The sequence below is a fragment of the Notolabrus celidotus genome, chromosome 5 (genome assembly GCF_009762535.1).
Source record: "Notolabrus celidotus isolate fNotCel1 chromosome 5, fNotCel1.pri, whole genome shotgun sequence".
Lineage (NCBI taxonomy): Eukaryota > Metazoa > Chordata > Actinopteri > Labriformes > Labridae > Notolabrus > Notolabrus celidotus.
The window spans coordinates 23,337,561-23,361,491 of NC_048276.1; the positions used below are offsets into that span (position 1 = coordinate 23,337,561).

At 42.9% G+C, this 23,931-nt stretch overlaps 1 long non-coding RNA gene across 2 annotated transcripts in view; it reads left to right on the plus strand.

Annotated features, from left to right (window-relative positions):
- Positions 1-22,935, plus strand: part of LOC117812910 — a 72,654-nt gene extending 49,719 nt beyond the window's left edge. For both annotated transcript variants that reach the window (XR_004631285.1, XR_004631284.1), the window contains 3 exons: positions 3,188-3,250; positions 21,688-21,725; positions 22,238-22,935. This is a non-coding gene — a long non-coding RNA (uncharacterized LOC117812910). The remainder of the gene's footprint in view (positions 1-3,187; positions 3,251-21,687; positions 21,726-22,237) is intronic.
- Positions 22,936-23,931: the final 996 nt, after the last annotated feature.

The window sequence follows — 23,931 nt, forward strand, 5'->3', positions numbered from 1 at the left end:
TAAAAAACAAGAGACAGCGTCACTTATCTGTAAAGCAGTTGTAGCACCACTACCTGATGACTGAGGCCAGCCATGACTCACTGCTGTGGTGCCAGAGGGACGAGAGATGGAGAGACACAGTGAACAAACGGAGGCAGAGTTTGATGCCTCTCTTCAGAAATTGGCTGTGAATGGAGCAGAAACACTAAACAAGAAGATGATGTCACGGAGTGTGATGTCTGAAAATGACAAGTCTTAAATTGTGTGTGAGAGTATGTCACCAAAAATAGATGAAAATGCCCTTTAGCAGACCTGTCATCACATTTTATTCCATTTAAAACTGTCAATTTAATTTTATATGATTTCAGTGTTTTTGTTGAACCATTATTGACGGTTACTTTTTTTTTTTTTGCTTTAAAAACAAAAGAATGAGTCCTGAAGGGTCGTCTTATTATCACAGTTGGCTTAATATCTGATATTTAATGTTCCTGAAAAAAGGTGTGATGTATTTTGATCCAAAACAGAATGATCTAACATTGAAATATCAAGCACTTTATAGATTGTGATTTTCAAAAGGTACTATTTATTATTAGGTAGGTATTATTATTATTATTATTATTATTATTATTATTATTATTATTATTGTTATTATTATTATTATTAAGTTATTTGGACCATTTTATTTTACTTATTTATTTTCTTACTCTGAGATATTTTAACTATCGCTCTGCTATGTCAGTGCAAAGTTATTGATTATTGCGTCTTCCTATTTAGCACCTTTATATTTAAAAAAAATACATGTATTAATACATGATTTAAAAGTAGTCAACATTTCTTCCAGTAATGCAAAGTTTTGCAATGTTCAATTATGAATATAAACTCTTAATATTTTTTTAAATATCAGAAACCCATCAGGGTCATCTTGATTGGTTAGATATTCAGGCCTAAAGCATGAAACATGAAATATTAAACTAATGCATACAAGCTTACACAAGACAATCATACAGGCTATGATAAAAATAATAATATATGTCTCTGAACGACTGATTTCATGAAATGTATCGAGTTTCATTTCAAATTACCGGTATGTTTCAGAACTGTTTTTTATTTGATGTTGAGTCAAGTGTGCAGTCAGTTTATAGTTTAATAAGCACATTTCCAATGTCTCTCCATTTCTCCTCTGGATCCTGTATGATTTCTGTGTGGGTACACAGCTCTGCAGGCTCATGCCCTTATATGGGCAGTAAAGGGGTGTACACCTGTGCTAATTCAAACTTATGAGATTTGTGGATTCATATATTTTTAAAACACAAGTGCATACATTTCTGCGGTGTAAGAACAGGTTCATGAACCCCCCTTAGACTTCTCTTAAAACCTTCTTCAGAACAATTTAACAATATGTGAAGATGCTGGTTGATGAGGCCCGATGTCTGAAAGCAAGATGGCGACCATCATCAAACACATGCAACCCTAAGACAAGAAAGACCGAACTCTAAGCTTTCTTCTGCAAAAGGAACAAATATTTTAGTTTTAAAGTATTTTGTTTAATCAAATCCAATTTTCCAGCGTTGAATACTTGCTGCGCTTTTACAGGGTTTAAAAACTGTCAGTATCATATTTGTTTACTATGGAACAACCCAACATTTGAATCTCTCAGCACCCCATTGTTTGATGTCTCCATCAAAGTGCATTCAATAACTGACTTCTTTAATTTATTGTGAATCATCGCCTGTTTGTATTTTCTAAATGGGCTCACATGCATTGTCTTTAAAAGAAGAGAGGAAGAAGTTGACTTCAGTCATCTGAAGATATCTTTGAATCAGACGCTTCAGTTTGAGTTAGTTTGTCATGCGTCCAGTCTGTTCTCACCGCTCTGTCAAAAACATTCTGGCATCCAAGCTGAAATCTTAAGCAACCAGCACGCCCATAGAGTTGACTTTGGAAGGCACTTAGCATTCCTGCTCAACACCATATTAGCCCCTACTTCTCCCCACCTCAGGGTGCTGGGCAGCCTGCCAGGTACAGGTTGCCATGACTCCTAACACCACCCTTCACATTGCCCCCCCACCTCCTCCTAGAAGGTGCCAAATTTTGGGAGGGGGGGCAGGCCGAGGCTAACGTTTTGATTTAGACAAAAGATGTCTTCACAATGTCAGCAGAATACTTACTGGGAATGCTGTGGCTTTCTGGTAGGAAATCATGTGATCTTTGCAGCCCAGGGTTTGTAATGATGCCAGGCAAAGCGAGAGAGAGACAGAGAAAGAGACACACAGAGGGAGAAAAAGGGGAAAACTCTGAATAATGATGCCAGTTAATCTTTTTTATCCCGTTTTTTCCTTCTCTTGTTCTTGTTTGTTTCGGAGAAAATGGCGGACGGCACATCGCTGAACTGAACCCGTAACAGCGAGCTCGGTTTAGAAGTGCCCCTCGGTCTTTTCATCATTCCTCTCATTACTTTAAAAAAAGGAAAAAACAGAAATGGTTGTAACACTTGCTGCTCGTGGCGAACACGCAGGTAGAAAGTGTGGAAAGAGAAAATGATAAGTCAGACAGGGAAGTAGAAATCTGGGTAAGTGTCTTTTCAATCTCTCCTCACTTCAGACTGTCCTTTGTCGCAGTGCGGCCGCAGGAATCTTCTGTTGTTTGTGTCTCTCTGGCACTGGCACAGTTAATGGTAGCCGACCGTGGCATGCTTGATTACACTGGCATCCCTCTCAGGCTCAGCTCCCTGTGATCTGCGGTCTTGGCTAAGTTTTGCTAACCTCTCACCACAGCCACATTGCTGTCGTCCAGGAAGAGGGCTGCTAAGGCAATTCTGCGGGCTGGTTTGGGATCGCAGTCCACAGCAGAGCTATGATTGTTATTATTATGGACTTAATTTCATATCTGGGGATTTCTGAGGCATGTGACGCTCCCAAACCGAGGCAGAGCAACTTAAGAATATACAGTAATCTGCCTGTTTTTTTTCCCTCGTGTAGATCTGATGTTGTTGGAACAGTTGCTGGCATGCTTTGTAACATAATACTGCTCTTTTTTCTTTCTCAACATCACACCTTCTCCTTTTTTGTCTTATGCAGCTTAATGATAGTGTTTCTATTAATTCAAAAAGCAATAAAGGAACCATATTGTTGAATCACTGGACTTAAAACTGTTGTTACATACCATTGAGTGTGGAGTTTCAAAACAAACTTTCTTTTCCTGTTTTCAGAGAGGCGAACTAAAAACTGACCCAAGCTGCAAAACCCCCCGAGCGAGACACTTCCTATGAAGGGTGAGTTTTCACAATCCTTCCTCCATCTGTTTGATGAACTTTCTTTTTTTTGGGGGGGTGAATTTTAACAAAAAGTTCCTGCTGGAGTTTCTGTAACCGTCAGCCGAACACAACTGAAATCCTTTTCTCTAATAACTTTCGACTCGCTGTCTCAGTCGGGCTTTGCGAGAACGCCTACACTGTGTTTGATTGACATCTCTCACTAAGTGATATTGTCTGAGACATGTCAAACACATCCACTCTTATACTTCTTCATCACATCATCAGAGGCTCTGATTAATGCTGCGTTTTTAGCCTTTATCCAGTTATTTTGATACTTTGGATATAACCATTTGGCACAAACCCGTAGATCCGATCTTGTGACAAATCTGTCAGCACAAGCTCGCTTCTGTGGGTCTTTGTCATCGTGGTGAGAACGTCGGCTCTTGCCCTTTTTTCTTCTTGTCTTTGTAACTTTTAAAGTACGTGGAATAACGTGTAAACATTAAAGTTCCCATGAAACAGCTGGTACTGTGCAGCACATATTTCCTTCATCTATTTTAAAAACAGGAAGTAGACGAGGAACCTGTTGTGGATAGGAATAGGTGATTTAATCAATATTTTTTAATGGTAGAGCATCCAATCATAATCTCAGGGATCCACCATAATCACTAGCTGGCTAGAAAGACTCTCATTTGATGGAGAAAGATCTGCAGGCGTGATAAGCTTCTACATTTATCAGAAAATACTAAATATCAAAATAACCTGCTACATGACCTTTTTTATTTTTAGGCCTGATATTGATGAATAGGTCACAATAAGCCCGAGACACATTTGATAAAAAAAATAATACATGAACACATTTTTAATTTATGGGAACTTTAATCATCTGACTCTGACATCGCAACAAAGCACAACATCTCTTAGTTACACAACCTGAAATATGAGGACGGTGATGATGCCCTGAGTAGATTCAGAGGACAAAGAGTCACTTTAGTCAGAGGAAGCAGCTCTGTGTTTAACAGATAGATAAGAGGAACTAACTTGCTAATGTGTGCATCCGGGTTGAGGTAGTAGGTTGTATGGTTTAGAATTACATCCTGGGAGTTAACTGTACAACCTTCTAGCTTTCCTTGGAGTACACGTATGACTTCAGTCTGTGAAGCAAATTGTTTTGTTAAAATGCAGCATGCAGAATGCAATCTTCTATCATCTCCATGCACTGGGTTTCCTACGCTCTGAATCTGAATTCATTCATGTCCAGGTCTGGATGACTTTGTTAAAAGAAAAAAAGAAAGTATGTTTCCAGACTGGCGGCCCAATTTTATTTTCACTGCACTTGCGTACACACACGGCATCACAAACAACCAAATACGAAGCTTGTGTGAACATTTTTGGTTATGCAGCGATTCATTCATCAGAAAAGTAAACAGCTCTTCTTCATGGCTGGGTTCGTTGTTGTTTCTGTGAACACAGTGAATAAAAAATGCTGCACAGATGCCAGGATGATAGCTCTTCTACTTTTTGAAACTCATTTCTGGTTATTTTAGAAAAAGGAAAAAACCCAGGAGGAAAAATGATGTAGTATTATTTATTCAATATTTGAACTGTGATTAATACAAGCATACAGTAGCTATAGTTTGCACCTGCGTTAGGCAGAAATGATCGTGGGTGGAACGTCTGCAGAGTGAGTGTTTTTTGGCCACAATGATAACTTTACCAACTTAAATATAAAGCTTGTTCAAACAGCAGGAGAAAGAATACAACATATGGACAGCTTTCTTCACACTCTTCACATCAACGCTTGCGTACTCTGACGCCAAAGGTGATCTGATCTACTTTTATTCAGCAGTCTGGAAGTTTGAATGAAAGTTAAATATGAAAACTGTGCAGGACTCCTGTCTGCAGTGATTCTGTCTTTGTATGAATGTTATTTTTGCCAAACTGAGGTTCTCATTTCATAGCTGACCTTTAACTGTGGTCAACTGCCTGCTGCCGCTCCCAACCTTCAATTAGCGTTACATTGCTGTAATTTTAGCCCTGATTCATTATGGTTAGTGGGAGTGACCACGCTGCATTATGGTGACATCTAACTCCAAAACACACAGCGTAAATGAATTACCAGTACATTATTTCCTCTTTAAGTTCAATGATATCAAGTCATTTTTATCAGACAGACTTTAGAAGTGAGTTCAACTTAATTTATTGAATAAATTGAGAAAGGAAGTTTTGGAGCTCACACTTGCATTCTGATCCACAAAGACAACTCGGTCTGTTCTTAGGCTGCATGATCAAGTGTTTTACCAACTGTGATGCTCCAATGTACAGCAATCACATCGCAGGAAGTGAAACACAACGTACTGCCACTTTTTTTTTTTGATTAATGCAAAAGGACAACGTACAAGTTACTGCTGTGCTCGCAGAGTCTGTGTGTCACATGACTAATCATGCACTTGCTGTCTCAGATAATTTCGTCCGCATTGAGGCAGACCCTCTGTTACGCTAGACGGCGTCTGAGTGTGTGTATTCCAGCAGCATTTCACCCTGGTGCCATCTCACGCTGTGTTTGTATGCCGACTGTTAATTGAGCGGCCATGCCACGCAGCGATTACCTCGGTGGCTACACCTGCAGTGTATAGTGTTGTGTTGTGTGATTGACAGGCAGGGCAAGCTTTCCATCTAAAAAGTTACTGCCACAGGGCTGGCCCTACAGGTTAAATGAACATGAGAGCATTGTTAAAGTGGTTGTAAAAATAACATTAAATAACCGTCTGTTTGTAAATGATGGGGAATGTGCTGCTCCGCCTGTGCTTTCTCCAACAGGTGTATGACAACATTTTAAAGCAGGTTTCAGAGGGCTGAATCAAGTGTTAAGTAGGAGGGGGAGAAAAAAAATAGGTTTAAGTGTGATTAATGTTTAATTGTATAAATAGTTCAGCCTTGTAATAAACATAAATATAAAGTGCCATCATGTTTTTTTTGTGTATAGCTACGTTCTTTCACTGAGGTGTGTTTATGTTGTGTAACCTGTTTGACTCAGTGATGGCTTTGCTCTCCAAACTGTTGCAGCATCTTGTTGCTGCCTGGTTTTACACCTCGGTGTGTTTAGTCAGCATAGGGCTGAACCACCTCTGAATCATTCCTGTGTGCCAAACATTATGATGCACAGATGGTTATATGAACACAACATATGATATATAATAATCATAATAAATCTGACTGCTTCTGCAGGCTGACTTACACACCCTGTGCTTTGCATGTGCACATTATATTTCATATTTTTGGCAGATGATTGAGGTTAGATACATTTCTCAGACATTCACAGGTTTGATTATCATACCTTACAGATTTCCTCCCCAGACCTCAGTAATGTTCTCTCAGCGTGGGAAACCTGAATGTTTAAACCTCGTCTCTTGGCCTTCTGATATATTGTCCCCTGTTCTATACAATGAACGTTTGTGATATGAGGTCCAGTTTCAGGTTGAAGTTTTCATGGGCGACACTGAAGTCTCTGTTTACTGTGGACTCATCCACCAGGCTGAATGCTTCTTCTCTGTCTGGCATCAGGCCACGACTCGTAAAACGACTCCAGAGCACCACACGGGAGAAAAATGTCCAAGCAGATCATGATCCTGCAGAGTTTGTTACTGGATTTGAAATGCAGCCTGAGTAGATTTGGGAATATTGCTGTGGTTTCTTCTGGAGCTCTTCATCATAGTGACACTGTGTTTTTCGTTCCGATGGATGACGCCGCTCTCGCTGTGTTTAGGGCTGGGCTGAGTGGACCACCTTTGTCATCCGTCCAATTAGCTCTTTAGTTTCAAGTGGTTGGGACTGTGTCCTTTCTTGGCGTGTTTGATGCCTGGAGTTTCCTCCACACTGGCCTCTCAGTGAGCAGATGTAGTGCTGTACTTTGAAGTTTCTGGATGTGTAATCGGACGCAGTAATCTTTCAGGCTTAATTTGCTCTTTAGTTAGATTATAAAGATATTTTTAAGATGACCTTTGGCTGAATGGCTGTGTGTATAGAGACACGGTTTTATTGTAATGTAGGCCTGTCCCATACTGTCAGTATCAGCTTATGTTGTTAGTCATGGCCCAATTTTAAGCTGTCTTCCGGGTCATTTAACACAGACAACAAAGAAATGTTGTCAACATGTAGTTTTTGTTTTAAAATGTGTTTTCTTTTTAGTTCAGTAGATGTCAAAAAGTATTTTCTGCTTAAAAACTGTCTTAAAACAACAAAACAATGAATATGTTTTAATTGACTAAACAATTTATTGATAAATCTTTTAACTCTGCTCGCCGTGCTGTCCTCCTCATATGAGTGCTACAGCAAGGTAGACAGTGTTGTAACATAATGTTATATGTTTATCAAATACTGTTCTTTTTTTCTTTTCAATATATTTGCAAAGCCACATCCATGCAAAATTATTAAACAAATAACTTAGTCGATGTTTGTTGTTCAATTTTTCTTTTCAGAGGTTCAGAGAATCATCCATTAAATAAACTGTCTCCTCTAAAGTTAACATTGTTATCAGTCTCTAGCATGTCATGCTAGTCGGGTTCTGGTGTACAACTAAGGTTTAAAAAGACAGAGCAGCCGAAGAGACCGTTCAGTCTGCAGTGATGATGAGAAATGTTAACCCCACACACAAAGCTGTGCAAGACGAATGTTCCTTTAGATTTCTAAAGATTCAGTTGATGTGATTGTCATGGAAAAAAAGAGCCTTAGAAAAGCCCTTATTGGTTTCCTATCAGTGCAGATATTGAATGGGATTAATTGGAAGCAGTTATATATAGACCTTTAGTAATTAAATATGGAGTGATACTAACACCTCCACTGAAGCCTGGTGTTCCTGCTCAGCCTCGTATCGACAACACACTCATTGTCATCAAACAGGTTTCTGTGAGGGAATACGATCGTGGTAAATCCCTGGAAACCTAAGAACACCTTTTATCTCTTATTTTCTAACCCAAATGTCCAGAAGACTACGCCTCCTTATTCAACTAAACACCAACATGGTTCAGTTAGCTGGTGCTCTGAACCCCTCTCCTGAAACACAAACCTTTTTTCCGGACTGTGCAAGGTGGGAAAATTGCATCCAGACTCGCACAACACAAGAAACAATGACAAGAACTTTGTTCAATATTTTGATGTAGCGTGATCAATCATAAAGCTGTAGTGCTGTTTGCATGTTTTATCCGGTACCTGAGCTTGTCCTCACTGAATCCACAGTCTTCTTATTTTCCTCAATGAGGGAAAGGACAGGCCCTCATCCACATTCCCCGATGCATCTCTTTTTCCTTAACAATACTAGCCAAACTTGGCCACCAAACTAACACCAACAAATCGGATGGCCCATTTAACTCGGGCTTCATCTGATAGGTCTGTTACCTGCAGATTGAGTAGGAATGCATGGCACATATAGATAAAATGGTCGTCCTTATTTACTGCAGTTCAAGCAGTCTTTTGCGATATGTTTATTCAGCATGTTCACATTGCAATGACAAAGAAAATGCAATTTGTTATGCTGCCCAAGGTGTGCCTTCATTTCTGGTCAGCATCCTGCATCACAGGCACCACGGTAGATCGGGGACCTGCTGTGAAAACAAAGTCACGATCAACTCGGTAAAATGTGGGAGCCTGAAGGGTGGAACAGGAGTGTGACGAATAAACAGATTATATATGTGTGCCACCATCTCAAAAAGAAGAAGAAAAAGAAGTTTACCACAAACTCTAAACTCGCAGATTTTTTAGTAGCCTTGAAAACAAGGGAGAGCAAGTCAGAGCAGAAAACTTGACTAGCTTCTAAATTAAAAAACAATCAAAGGGTCCGTTAATAATCAAGAACACAATGCAGCTGCTCGACATCTATGTTACACTTCACATCAGGCGCCAATGCCGTTATTTCACAGTTTTGCCTCTGGGACTCTGAGGCCGGCACTCAATAGTCCTTCTTGGTGTTATTGTGGGGTCTCCTTATAAAAAGAGGCTGCAGACTATAAATCACATTTTTAATATCATTGTGATAAAAACATGGCAGTAAACTCATCTTAAATGCTGCGTCAAAGGAAATGAAGAAGAAAAAGAAGTATATGAATGTACGTGCCAAACATACACACCATGCAATCAATCTGATGAAGACGAGCTAGCCGTCAGATACCTTCGGATTAATGGTTGTTAATGCAATAAGGTTATATAGCTTTGTGGCTGAGAAGGAAGAGAAGAGAGAGAAATATGTGGTTAACTAAAACCTCTAAGTGAAAAAAAGACTTTGCTCTTTGTTGTAGTTTTGGATTCAGCAGTGTTTCCATCACAGAAACGTTGTTTAACATGCTGAACAGCAGATTGCTCATACTTTGGATTTTTTTAGCTGATTTGCAAACTTCAACATTTGTTTTTTCGTCACAAGTCGTACCATCAGTGTAACACTGAAAGGTATCATTGCACATTTTGCATTCTTTCCTCATATAATGCCTCTTCCTCCTAAAAGATAGCATTATAACCCCAAAGGGAAATCATGCTTATCAGCTTAATATGAGATGGCTGAGGCAGAACCAAAAGTAGCTTCTTTATTTAATCAGACATGCATACTTTATTTAACAGTTCAGTTAAAACAAAGAGTCTAACCTCTACTTAGCTCTCACAAATTTAACATAGCATACAAAGTCAAGATGTGCCTCGCTGAAGTTTATCTAGAGAGCCGTGATTTTCTCATCTTTCCTCACCTCTGAACCTAAATCGTTCCTCCAGATGTGTGGAGGGAAAGCGTCGCTGCTGAGAATCCTGCTGCCTCAGCACTCCCCTGTCCAGCTGCCCCAGCAGCACGGCTAAAAGTCATTGGTTCCAGCTGGGCCTTCATTTATGGGATGGTTGAACAAATAAATTATAGGATTAGATGGGGCGGTTCAAGCTGCACAGACTCTCGTGGTGTGTAGCAGAACCTTTGAGAAGTCTGGCTGGTGAGGAGTCTCAAGGTTCTTCAGCTGACTTTAGAGATTAATATAATAAAGACTCTTGATTCAATTTGGCGATGCTGTCCGAATTATGTAGGGCACAAAATGCTGGCAGTGACATGCAGCTCAGCAATGACTCGGTGTCACCTTTGCACCAAATTTCCATGAACAAAAGGACAGTTAACCATAAACACAAACTGATTCTGGATCAGAGAGTATCTGTTGCACAATGTCAGCATTCCACATCTGCCTCTCTTATTATTTCAAACTCATCTGAGTGAAACACTGTGCAATGAATTTATTGTTTCAGTTTTTTGCTCATAAATTTATTAACTTCTGTCTCTCACTACCAAAGCCAAAAGTGATGATTGTCTCCTATCGAGTGTAAAGCTTTGGAAAAGAATCAGAGGCTTCAGCTGAGGGGAAATATCAGGGAGTAGGAAAGAGAAACACACAGTGACTCGGTTCTTTTTGTTCTCGTCAGTGAGGTGGCTCCAGTATTCTCATTGTGTTCACGTTGCAGATTAAAGTTCTGCGCTCTTGTTTGGAGATCTGTATGCACAGGAATGAACCTAGCACACATGGGTAATGCACTTTATGATAGTTTCTTCCTCAGGTGTTCAAGAGGCGTACACATCTGTCACAGGAAGCAATGCTCAGGCACAAAACACTCGTTAAATCAGCCAATGGCCGCTCGTGTTTGTAACCGCTCCACCAGCTGCGATTGGCTTCCCGTTCTTGACGTCACAGACGGGTGGAGACCTTGGTAACAAATCGTCTGAGACCAGAACACTGTCAGTTCTGGCCACACCAGTACTTTAGCTCCCCAACTCATAAAATCTCACTTCCCCATGAAAGCAAGCAGCCTGGAGCACTATTTCTTCCTGAGGAAACATATTCCCTTAATGTGGTCGGGTTAATGGCAAATGAATAATCATAACACAGCGATGGCAGACGGGGGGTGTCATTGATCTGTCTGGAGTCAGCCCCCTCTCCGCCTGCTGCATCAGCCACTCTCCCCCTATTGATACGCTCTTGCCCCTTGACCCCTGGGACAGATCAATGGCATTGATTGGAGAAGGGCAGGGACAAGGGCAGGATCTGCTGACTGGCCCGACAGCTAGTGTGACAAGACATGATCGTCATTAATGTCCCGCTGGTTGGCTGGCTGGCTGGCTGGCTGGCTGGCTGGCTGGCAAGGCGCTGTTCATCACATATTCCCTGCCTCCCCGCTCCCCTCCCCCTCCTCCCCCTCATCTTCCTCCTTTTCCTCTTCCTCTTCCTCCTTCCCCCTCCTGCTTCTGCTGCTCCATGTTCCCATTCTGTGCTGCTTTCAGTGACTGAGATAAGTCCATTGTTTGGATACCTGTGTGATGCTTGCCTGGCATCTGTGGCACAGATATGAATCTCTGGGCTGTGTGGAGATATTTTTGACTTTATAGTAGAGAAGTGAACGGGTTCATTGCGAGTGTCTGCAGCATAATGTCTCTCGGCTCATTGTGTGTGCTACTTACCAATCACAATGGAGTCGGTCCTATTTTTGGGTGCTTTGAAAAGCTCTGTCTTGGTACATTTCAAAGCGAGTGAATTAGAATCTGCTTCAACTCTGTCACAACAACTTGGTTGTGTATTCTCTGATCGATGGCAAATCCCAGCTCTTATAAGATACCGATGTGCCCCGATTCCCAAAGCTTCTGTGAAAATGTGTCATTGACACGGCGGCTGGATTGTGTTTCTGCTTTACTACGTCGTTTGGGTTATATTTCCAGTCTAGACTTGAAACGAGGCAAGCGATGTTTGTGTGTGTGTATGAGGGGTGATGGGCGGGATGCGGCGACAGCTCCAGACTCTGCAGTGACACGGCTGTAATGGAGCTGATTGATCACCTATATGGCCGCCTGCTGGACCCGCTGGCTTCAGCATACAGCGAACTCCCTGCTCCCCCCCGCCTCTGCGTCACCGCCGCCATCACTGAGCCAATCTGTGACGACCCACCATCCCCCATAGACTTCAACCTGGCCACGGTTTTGACATTGGCTGCAGGAATTACCTCTGCATCTCTGTTCGACTGCTAACTCGTCCCATCAGTGTGTGCTTTTCTAGGATAGAAATTTAGCAACGTATTCGCCATCTTTGATGAAGTGAGATTTTTTGCGATTTAGCCTCTTTTCTGTGAAAAGCTGCAGTTTTCTATTTGAATTAAAGGGCATAATCAATCAATGATAACATTTGCAGATCTCTCCCCCTGCCCCCTCTGTGTCACACAGGGTCATAACCCTAATTTATCCAGGGTGTTGAAGGTGATTAAGCTCTGAGATTAGAACAAGCTGTCAAGGGCAGATCTCAGCCAGACAGAAGGAGAAAGAGAAAAAGGCAAATACATTTAGCATATTTTTACCTCCTGGGATAACAGTTTATTGTTTTTTTTAGTTATATTCCTGCCGGAAATATCCATTTGAGGATCATTCTATTTACTAAACAAGAAAATATACATGACCTTTACTGTTTACGTTACCTTGTAAGATTGTCAGGGAGCCTTGAAATACTCAACTTTCAGAGAGCAACTGTGGAGCTTAAATGTGTTTTATATTTATTAGATGATATTTGTTGGTAGATTTGTAGAGGGTAGGGGTGCCGTTTTAACTCAGTATGTATAGGTGACAGTCCTCATCGCACAAGTCATAGAATCCATCCTTGGCATGATTTAGTGCATGTCTCTCTCTCTCTCTCTCTCTCTCTCTCTCTCTCTCTCTCTCTCTCTCTCTCTCTCTCTCTCTCCATTATTTGGTTATTGTTTAGTCTGTTCTATAAAACATCAGAAATCTGTAAAAATGTCTCATTACATTTAACCCACAGCCCACAAAGGCATCTTCAAATGTGCCCGTACAAACAGTTCCAAACTCTTTTTGGATTTCAGACATCAAAAGCATCAAATCTTCACACTGAGGCCGCTTGCTTGTCATTTCTGCTTGAAAAAAATCTGTGAAACAGTTCAGTGGTTATCAGAATATTTGGCAATCAGCTTTCTTTCAGTCGATCCATTGATTAATGGATTCGTCTATGCAGCTGTAATGATAAGTATGAAGCCGGCAGTCCACGTTATGCTTACGTGCTTCCTATAAGTGAAGGCCTCTGCTGTGTTTCTCTGGTGCTAGATGGACAGATAGTTCAGAATAAAAAAACACTTTCGTTGTTTGTTAAAGTGTCAGAATTAAACCCCGTATAGATTAAAGGAATTCTTTAAGACAATGGGAGCCGTTGTTTTTCTCTCTGACTGGGGCGGTCGTGTGCCTTACGCTGCTGCTCGCTGCTTTCAAGCCTCAGTCACAATATTGTGACAGCGACTGTTTGTGTTCCTGCTTGCACTGACCACAGGGCTGTCTGTGTGACAGTCTTTGAATGTGTGTGTGTGTCACTTAGTATCTTGCTCCCTCATTGAAGCTGCTTTAACTATCTCTGTTTTTAACGGGGGGACGTGTTAGTTTGTTTGCTGTCGCCTTTGCTGATGCTGCCAGTTCTGTGTGTGTGTGCGCATGTCCCTGTTCGTGTGTCGCCCATCTCAGATGACTGTATGCTCTCCGTTTTGACTCAACATATGAATATGTAGGCTCTGTCTGCTGGGTGGTGTTTGCATGTGAGGGTACGAGCTTCCTTCATGTTGGGAGACAGTGATAACATCGCTCAGTGCATCCTCCTCCATGGCCAAGCAGTTAGCTGCAGTGAGTATGTGTGTGTGTGTTAGTGTGCATGTGTGTCTACACGCCGCTGGAAAAGAGAAGAAATTGATCAGCACAGGGAGGAACGTGTTCACCAGCAAAGGCTGGATGGAGGGTGTGAGGAGAGAGAGAGAGGGAGAGAAAGAGAAAGAGCGAGGGCTGTCGCTGCAGACTCCTGCTGCAGTATCTCACTTTGGGCAAGCAGCTGCAGACAGCGAGTAACAGACAACCAGACACGCAGACAGGTACAGACCTGGTGTGATGGGAGGGGACGGGTGGGGGCTGGGAGTGGAGATGGAGGTAGAGGGCAGTAGAAGCTACAGAGGCAGGGCTTGGGGGGGTGGAGGGGTCAAATGGGGGATGGGGGGCAAATGAGAGGTCGTGGATTGTGGCGGCAGAAGCTAAAGAAGAAAATGTTTTTGGCTTTTTTCTTCGTTGTCGTGTTGGATCTGTGAAGATGCAGGAAGGAGGGAGAGGTGGAGAAATAAAGTAGAAGGTGTAGATGACAGTGTCACGACATGGCTGATGTCCCAGTGTCTGTAGCAGGGAGGAGGAGGAGAGGAGAAGGAGGAGGAGGATCGGTAGTGGTGGTGGTGGTGGTGGGGGGTGAAGATGCTGAGATGGAGCTGACAATGCAAGCGCTGGGATGGAGCGAAGCTCTGTGCTGGGGGGAGGGGGGGAGGCGTCCCACCTCACTGACCTGCGTCTGGCTGCAGCTTCCCGCGGACACCTCAGCTTCACCCCCCTCCCCACCTTCTTCTCTTCTTTTCTTCCTTCATTTCTTCCATCCTTCCTTTCTTTCTTAACTACTTTTTTTCCTCCCCCATTTTCCCCCTCTTCTTCTGCTGCTGCTGCTGCTGCTCTCTTTTCCTCTCCCTCTCTCACTCCTCTTCCTCAGCTCGGAGGCGGATAACAAAAGGCGACTTGGTGGCAGACGGAGGAGTGAGTGTGCGGGGCAACGCGACGGGTGGCGCGGAGCGTTCATTTCCGGAAGCCTCCACTTTGCTCGGCATTCCCCAGAGAGAAGGAGACAGCCAGAGACATCTATCTGATGCTTTTTTCTCTTTAGTCTGAGGGGGAGGAGTTGTGAGGTGGGTGGCAGGATGGGGGGACGAGGTGGAGAGGGGGGGTTGGGGGCAGTCGCTGGTGTGTTTGGGTACATGACAGGCAAAAATAACATGGGAATGTTTTTAATATTTCTATGTTGACATTCACCGCAGTTCTTTTGGCAATTAATGTCTGGATTCTTTGGTTCCAAGTGTGCCTGAAGCTTTTTTCTTCTCAGTTGAATCGCAGCTGTTTCATGTCTGACTGAAGCTTGTTGCCTCTGACACTGACAACTTATTGCGTGCCAGGCTTGCTGCCATGTCGGCAGAGTTTGGTGGGTAGGTTTTAAGGTCCGCCGTCGAGGGTGTTGCAGTTAGTTTTACCTGTTTTCTTAGCAGCCTCTGTCCTTTTCTGCTTGATATTTGACTGAACAGTGTGTGTGCTTGCCCTGCGGTGCAGAGATGGGTCTGAGGCTGCTAGGTGGCTTTGGGTTCATTAGTCAGTGCAAACCGACAGTCCACCAGACAGGTCCGGTTCCAACCATCCTGGTAGAGAGAGACGCAGACTGATCATCAAGCTGACGCTCTTTAGGACAAAGGCGAGCGGGGCTGCTTGGCTGGGGGGCTTTTCCTCTTGCAGCACAAAGGCTAGTTAGCACAGAGCAGCCAGTGCAGGCTCGTCTGTCTGTCTGAGCCTCTGCTGCTGCTGTCTGTGTACTGCTATGAAGATCATTTGTTCAACAAATTTCCCTCTTTGTCTTCCTTCCTCCTCTTTGCTCTCTTGCTGTTTTTGTCTGTTGTTTTGAATTTGTCTGAACATTTTTCTTCCTTTGCATGTCTTTGTGTGCACAGGAACCGAGCCGAACAGAATAAGTTCCCTGCAGTGGGTGAATAGAGGGACATGGTAACCTTTTCCTCCGTCCAGGGCACAGAGCTGTTTTGTTTTTTTGATTGCAGATAGGCTCTTTTTGGCGTTGGATGCTCTTGGGCACAAACTGGGTACTTTAAGTGTCTGTGGATGAGGATGAGACGGAGTGTGTATGTGTGTGTGAGAGACAGAGAGAGAGGGAAGGTGTCAGTGCCACTCGTTGCCCTGCAGCTGACTGCAGCTCCTCCATAGACTCTGTCGTACTTCACCTGCTCCCTGAGACCCTAACTTGTGAGCTCTCTTGATAAAAAATCACGGGTTAGGCTCTTGGGACGCGGGCGGAGGGCACAATCGTCTCTTTCCCGAATGTTCCAAGGGTGGAGTCGGAATGAAGCACCAACGATTTACTTTAAAAACTGTAGCTATGATGTAGAGAGTGCGGTTGAAACATGAAGGGAAGTACAATAAAGAGCAAATGTTTGCAGGATTCTTGTTCAGTCGGCTCCTCTATAACATTATTTATAAAGAGTTACGTAAACTGCAGACCTTGTGGAGCCGTGTCTGCAGAAATGTGCTTGTTTGTTCTAGCCGTATATTTCTGTTTTTCCAAAAAACCATCAAGAACGCCTTCGTGATCGCTCTGAATCGGAAACCCTCGTCTCTGCTGCACTGTGCTGTCAGCCAGTATTGTAATCTCTCATTGTGTCAACGTCTCTGTTTGAATACCGTTCGAGTAACACATGATCTGATCAGAAATGGCAGGACAGCGACCTCTCCAATCCACCACGCCCCAGAACGGTGTTGATTAACCTCTGTCAACACCGCAGCTCAGCATCACACAGACCCAGCCAACATGTATGTGATCCTCCATTAGCCTGCAGTCGCACTGAGTTTGATCACTCCAGTTTGATCAAGGCGCTACAGGAGCAGTCTGAGACTAATGCATCATTTTCAGTAGAGGATGTTTCATATTTTTAAACGGAATATTTGAAACATGTTCTGTTTTTCGCTAACTGAATCCATCGCCAGGAGCTAATTCATTCAATTCTTTTCAACACATGTCCGCATTTTGTTTACTGCGTCATTTTTTGTCACATTTATCATCCGTCTTCAAAACAGTCTTAAAAAATGATGACAGTTTGAATATTCAAAATATATATTCATTAATATATTAGGAATGAACACATCACTCAGCAGGGTGTCTAAAGTTTTTACAAACTAGAGGTAAACCAAATGTCCACACACACAAACACCAAATGTTTCCCTTATAGCAAGCTCATTATCACAATCATTCAGAAATTATTTGTTTGTGAGAAATTAGTTTGAATGGATGGTTGAAAAATATTACATGCATTAGATGAGTGTTTTAAAAATGTGTTCAAACTTGGACAGAAAGTCTCCTCAGAGGATACAAAAAATCAATATGCACACTTTGAAATGTTTAATCAGCTGCACAGGAATTGTGTTGCTTTCATCATTTGATCATTTCTGTCAAAATGAGCCTTCATCATGAGATCTCATAACCAAATTGTTTAATGGTCTAAATCAATATTTAAGCTGGAGACAGAGGGTGATGCTGGCAGACGGGGTAATCCATCAAAAAGACAAGACTGAGCGTTGAATAGGAAGTGAAAACAGTGGTCAGGCCTCTTATGAATATGACTATAGATGTGCAATTACAATAAATTAGGCCTATTGAAAGATAGTTATTTTCCTTTATGCTATTCAAAGGTGTTATTTCATTCATCATTACAGCTTGACCTGGATTTTAAACTTTCAATTTTTCCCAAGGCAGCATGCTTTTCTGAAAACCTAATTTCTGCTAAATTACCCATATTAGGAATGCAGTTCAAAACAATTGATTTTCTCTCTAATACCCTCCTCTCCATCTCTCTCCCAGTCTCCAGCCCGGCTCTCTTCCCTAATTATGTTTTTTTTTCACCCTGTCTCCCCGTTTGGTTTCATAGCGTACAATGCCGATGCCAACTAATCAGTCGGTGCCGATGCCACAGAGCCCCCAGCAACAGCTGAAGGAGCGCCATGCCCCATGAATACCAAACAGCCAGCACAGTGCGACAAGTGCTGAGCAGTCAGACGCAGCACAGCCAGAGCGGAGCTGGTGCCCACAAACAGCCAGACAGTTTTATTAGGGTCTGTCTGACACGCAGTAAAGTCTGGCAGCACCCGAGCCCACTGATGAAATCCTCACCGCTCCCCCAACAGTAACAAAGCAGCATGCTCAGAGCAATCCGCCAAGGATCCAATAAATATCACCCCGTAAAAATCAGCTCCCGGCTAGTTTGTAACTCCGCTCGACGGGGAATACAAACTTTGTTCAAAGTCAAACTCGTCCTCGTTGAGCAACTGCTTAATAGACATCTTCTGTTTCATCTAAACTTTGCAACACGTCTGAAGCAACGAGGGGAACAGGAAGCTGTTTTCTGTCAAAGTGGCTAATGATTAACTCGAGACAAAGGACAAATTAATACACCATAACGTCTCTGAGGTTTTATTAAACACAGTGATACTGTAGTTAAGGGTCTTTCTGTTTCATTTTATTACAAATGCTCTGAGGTTATAAAATAAAATGTGTTAGAGGAGAGGAACTGTTCAAACTGAGATTTGTCTTGTTTTGGAAATGCTCTTTTTTATCAAATCTGGTACTTGATCTAATAACATGCAGCCACATTAAATTTAATAGTGTCATTCAAGGTTAAACAGAGCATGGTGCAGTGTTAACCTTTCATGCTTCTCAATGAAAACACTGTTGTTTTTATTGAGAGCAGAAAAATGATTTTATGAAAATAAAAACAAGTGAAATAAGAGGCAGAAATTCAGCCTCTGTGTAACATTTCTGCTCGGATACTTAAAACATTTCTTCAGCATTTCAAATATGATTAATAAATAAGCATGGTGTAGTTTGCTGCTTTTCTCCTAAATAAACAGAGTTCGGTGTGTTGTTGCTGCACCCGGCTTGTCCTTAAGTTTCTGCTGGAAAGATTGATTCAGAGCTTGAATAGGTGTAGATAAACCAAAGGCTCCAGCTGATGGACCCGAGTGTGTGTGAGAGATTACACTCCATTGTTCAGAGGTGGTCATGTAACACGCCGCGCCGCCACATCGCTCCCCGATAAAAGTAGTAAGGACAGATTAACATTTATCCCCCACATTTGGATTTGAGCTCGAGCTGACGCAGAAATCAGATGGATTTAGTGAATTACAGGGATTGTTTTCTTTTTTTCCTCTCCTTTTTCCCCTTTTTTTTTTTTTTGCATTGATTGTCAGGTTGTGTTGTCTGTTAGAACAGCTTAGTGATCTCTTATCACAGCGGGGGAGTGGAGGGGGAGATGGTGCAGGTGGTGGTCGGGTGGTGGGGGAGCGTCAGGTACGCCTGATAGCAGAGCAGCGTGGAACAGAGGGGGGGGACGTCTGAGTTTCCAGACACTGCGGCAGGAGGCCAGACAGTCACCTGAACACACACACACACACAGACACACACACACACACTTGCATATGCTTGGGTTGCACACATGCACCTGCTCTGAAGCATGTACACTCTACACACTCTGTCCCCACCCTCTTCATATCAGCACATAAAGCCAATTCAATTTTGTTTTTAATTCAATCAAGGGTAGAAGTTGTGGTGCCACTCGTAATGTAATTATCCCCGTGCATCGACAGCACAAAAGTTTCTCTTTTATTCTCCGGGCGGCGACGACAGATAAACTCCATTAACTTTTTCAGATTACAGTAAGTGCTGAGGGAGGTGGAGGTGTCTGTTAGAGGACAGCCGAGCTGCGCTGAGACTAGAGGATTTTCATGGCGGGGCCCGTGGGCGCAGAGCAGGAGTCTGGAAAAGTGTGGCCGATGATTGAAAACCAAACAACAAAGCACAGAGGGAGCAGAGTAACGCCCGGCAGGCCAGAGGTCTCAACACGGCCAACTGGACTCATCTCAGACCTGCTTTGTGTGTGTCTGTGTGTGTGTGTGTGTGTGTGTGTGTGTGTGTGTGATTGTCCACAGTATTTGAGGGAGTATCCCCCCTCAGTCCTCCCAGGGTCCGGCCTTATCTCCCCCTCACTCTGATCTGTGATTCACTTCGGAGGCGTTGCTAGGGAAACCTGCTATCTGGCTAGCAGCTTGATGGAGTTATTGAACTGTAACTGGCCAAGATAATTATGCTTCTGTCTTGCAGGTTGGCTATCCAGTAGCTGGCACTTGAATGTGACCTATAGCTGGTTCAGCGTTGTCGCCACAGGCAGAGGCTTTTAACCCCTCGGCCACCAGACAGCTGAACTGTTGTAACTCTGCCCAGTCAGAGTTCACACCTTCAGCCTGACTCTGCTGCTGGCACACTGAGGCTGCTGCAGAGCTGCAGTTTATTTTAACTAGGTGTATTAATAATTTATATTCTATCAGTTTGAATAAAAAAAACTGCATATTTACTTTAACTCACACTTTTCTGTCGCTGTGCTGCTCTTCGTGTTTTACATGTGTAAAATTACCTGAGTGCAATACATCCATCCTGCAGAGATATTTTTGAAAGAGTGCAGCTGATAGTTAGATCATCCAACTAGTAAAATGTTGCGTTAAACTCAGACATATATGACGTGTTTATTGCATAGGCTCACAATGCTGTAAATATGGAATAGCGATTTATTGTGCAGCCCTAAAATGCACACATCCACCCTCTCAACCAAAAGAAAGAAAATTATTTCATTTGATTTGATTCATTTCCAGCATTAGATAACAATCTTTTCTTTATGATGCATTCATGTTTGTTTTCATGGTGAATAAACAAGGCTGCACTGAGCACCTGAAAATGAAATGATTACACTTTATAGTCGTTTGCAGTATTTGTCCTTCTTTAAGAGAAAAAAATATTAGAGGGAAAACATAATTTTATTAATTATAAGACTCTATTAAGTGATATGTTAATGAGAATAAAAGATGAGATCCCTCATTCAGCAGTCCTGATTTTGAACTAGATAGACAACAGCAGACATAGCTTTAGTCTGCTTCATACTAACACACAGCTCCCTGCACTCTAATGAAGACACACGTCGATTTATCGATTTATTGACTGGAAAAAAATTAACCATACATATTTTAGACTGTGAATTATTCTGTCTTTTTTCAGTCAAAGAAATCAAACATTTGCTGCTTCATTCTTTTAAATGAGAGAATTTGGTGACCGTCTTTGTCACCAGTGGTTCAAACGTCTTTCCGTTTCGGCTGCTGGTTGAATAAAAAGGCTTAATGTGGAAACTGCTTTGGTCGCTGCAAAATTGTGGTGAGCAGTTTTCCGATGTTTTAAAAAAAACATTTTATAGACCTGACAGTGAGATGTATAATTGTTGAGTTAAACAGCATCTTTAAGGGTGATGCAAATAGTTGCAGATAGCAGCTTTAGCCGTACGTCTAATACGTTCTGCAAAATCGGACAGAATTCTGAGAACCTGAGTGACATGAGCGTGAAGTTTAAAAAAGGGCAGGTTTCTTCTTCTTCACGCACACACACACACACACACACACACACACACACACACACACACACACACACACACACGTTCAGCTAGCTTAGTCACACTCTGCTGGCTCGCTTTGATGCAGGCAATAGCCACAAATTTCAGGTGTGTCCTCGAGTGCATCCGCCCAGCTCCTGGACGTCTGGACCCTCGGATAATCTCAGATAATGTTTCCTCTGTTTTTACTGAGATAGTCCTTAATGTTCTGACATATATACATCCTGTTACGTTTGACTCTCAGTCTCAGGTTTTTTATCCTTAAGAAAGAACGAACACGGCTCCTGTATTCTCTATTTTCCCACACTCACTCTAAATTGCTATCATTATCTCTTCTTGTTTAGGAGCCCTGGCAGTCAAACATCTTTCACCGTGCTTAAAGGTAAGACAAATCATAACTACTGTAAATCTGAAACCTTCAGTACCATCTAGTCTTTTTCTGTTAATCCGTTCAGCAGCGTAGAGGTTAGTGTTTGTTTGTTTGTATGTATGAGCTTCTTGCCTGCTCTTGCTGCAGCACAGTGAGTCAGTAAAAGTGTCAGCCGGCCGTAACAGACGGCCTGCGCGACATAATTAGCCCGGAGTCATTTGGAAGCGGCTCAGCTCGGCCCAGGTGCCCACTGTGCACAGAAAGAGACCAGACGACCTTTTACTCAGCTCCGTCCCACTGCAGTCACTTAAAACAGTGATGGATGTTTCCCTTAACACCACGCTCCCTACCCGGGCCTCGTTTCTCCTTTCCTCACCACCCTCCCTCCCTCTCATCTCAACATCTCTCCCCTCCTCCCCCCCTCTTCTCGCCTTATTTGTCCCCTCTCTCCTCCTTGTTTTTCCTCCATCCTTTCGCCTTTTACAGTCTCCCCCCTTCTTATTTTTCTCTCTGTTCCTCCAAAGCGATGATGAGGAAGAGGAAGAAGAAAGAAAGGTGGGGAGGGGATTGAAGTGAAGTGGAGGAGGCGTTTCCTGCAAGCAGAGTCAAGCAACCTTCCCTCATACCCCCTCCTCTCCCTCGCCTCTGCTCCTCATCAGTATGCAGTGTCGGTCGCTCAGGTGACACAGCCGCTGGATTCGGTCCCGACTGCAGGAACATCAGCAGCGTGGTGGAGCGCGGGATCGCAGGTAAGGACAATGAGAACAGGCGGGAGAAAATGAGGAGAGACAGGGAGAGAGGGAGGGAGGGAGGGAGGAGGAGAGACAGGGGAGGGACTATTTTTAAGAACCTAACACCCCCACACATACGAACACTTGTGCACTTTGTACTGCTGTAATCCTGCACACATATTCTCAGGGTTCAAGCTCAAACTCTAATCTGCATTAAAAATGTTAAACGTGTTTTTACTTCAATACAAAAAGCAACTATCTCTATCTGCTGAGTTAAACTAGTGAAGGTCCGTCAGGAATGAGTCTGTGGGATCATACAGTTTGTACATGAAAGAACATTTTTGCAATTTGTGCAGCGTTTGAAAAAAACATTAATTTTTATTTCTTGTTTTTAAATCAACAGAAAGTTTGATTGTAATTAAAAATGTTTGATGTAGACGAGACTATTTCTGCTTTTCTCTTGCATTTTCAATAAAGACAATAAAAGCTGAGTGTGTTGTGCGTTTGGTTATTTAGAAATCTGATGTTTTATTCCATGTAAGCAAACAAAGAAGAAATCCTGCAGCTTCCCCTCAAAACATTTCATTGTTTTCACTTGTGAGGTTTTCATTCCCCTCGATATGTGGGATATTAGTTTTGATGCCAAAGGCAACAAAGAGCGAGAGGTATTAGACAAATACTCATACATTCTCTAAGTGTGTGTGTGTGTGTGTTTGTGTATGTGTGAGGAGAAGATACGATGAGGAGAGGGTAAGAAAGGGAGGAAAGAGGCTGTGTAGGTGTGTTTTTGTTTGCTCTGTTTGTATGTGAGAGAGAACTAGAGGCTGTGTGTGTGTGTGTGTGTGTGTGTGTGTGTGTGTGTGTGTGTGTGTGTGTGTGTGTGTGTGTGTGTGTGTGTGTGTGTGTGTGTGTGTGTGTGTGTTTCCTTGTGTTTGTGTGTGCGATGGGGGAGCAGTGCGGCCAGGCTGCAGATATCATCCATCTCCCTGTCACCGGCCCAGGGGCTGCTGGGAAAGTGGCAGACAGCTCCCCGGCTCTGACAACAGAGGCTGCATCCTAATTTTTCCAGCACAGAAAGCTTGAAAAACCTGCTGCTGCTGCTCCCGCACCACCCAGACCGGAGCTCCATTAACCCCGTGGACCGGGAACAAAGCACCCTAGCTCAGCCCGGGACACTGAACACCTCCCATCATCCAGCAGAAACACGTAGCATAAAGTCCACTTTATAAAACATTCAGAAAATGTCAGACTTACCGCATTAGACCTGCAGACACCGAGACAGGGAGTCATAAAGTTTATTTCTAATGTGTTACCGTCTGGTGCTTGATGACATCACCTAATAGATTCATCTATTTATACAAAATAAAGACTCAGCCTTATAAAACGCTATTCAAGCCTCCATGTGAGCACACAGAGTGCCACACACAGCAGTGATTTTATTCCATAAATGTTGTTAAAATCAGAGTCCTGCCAACAATAGCTGTTCT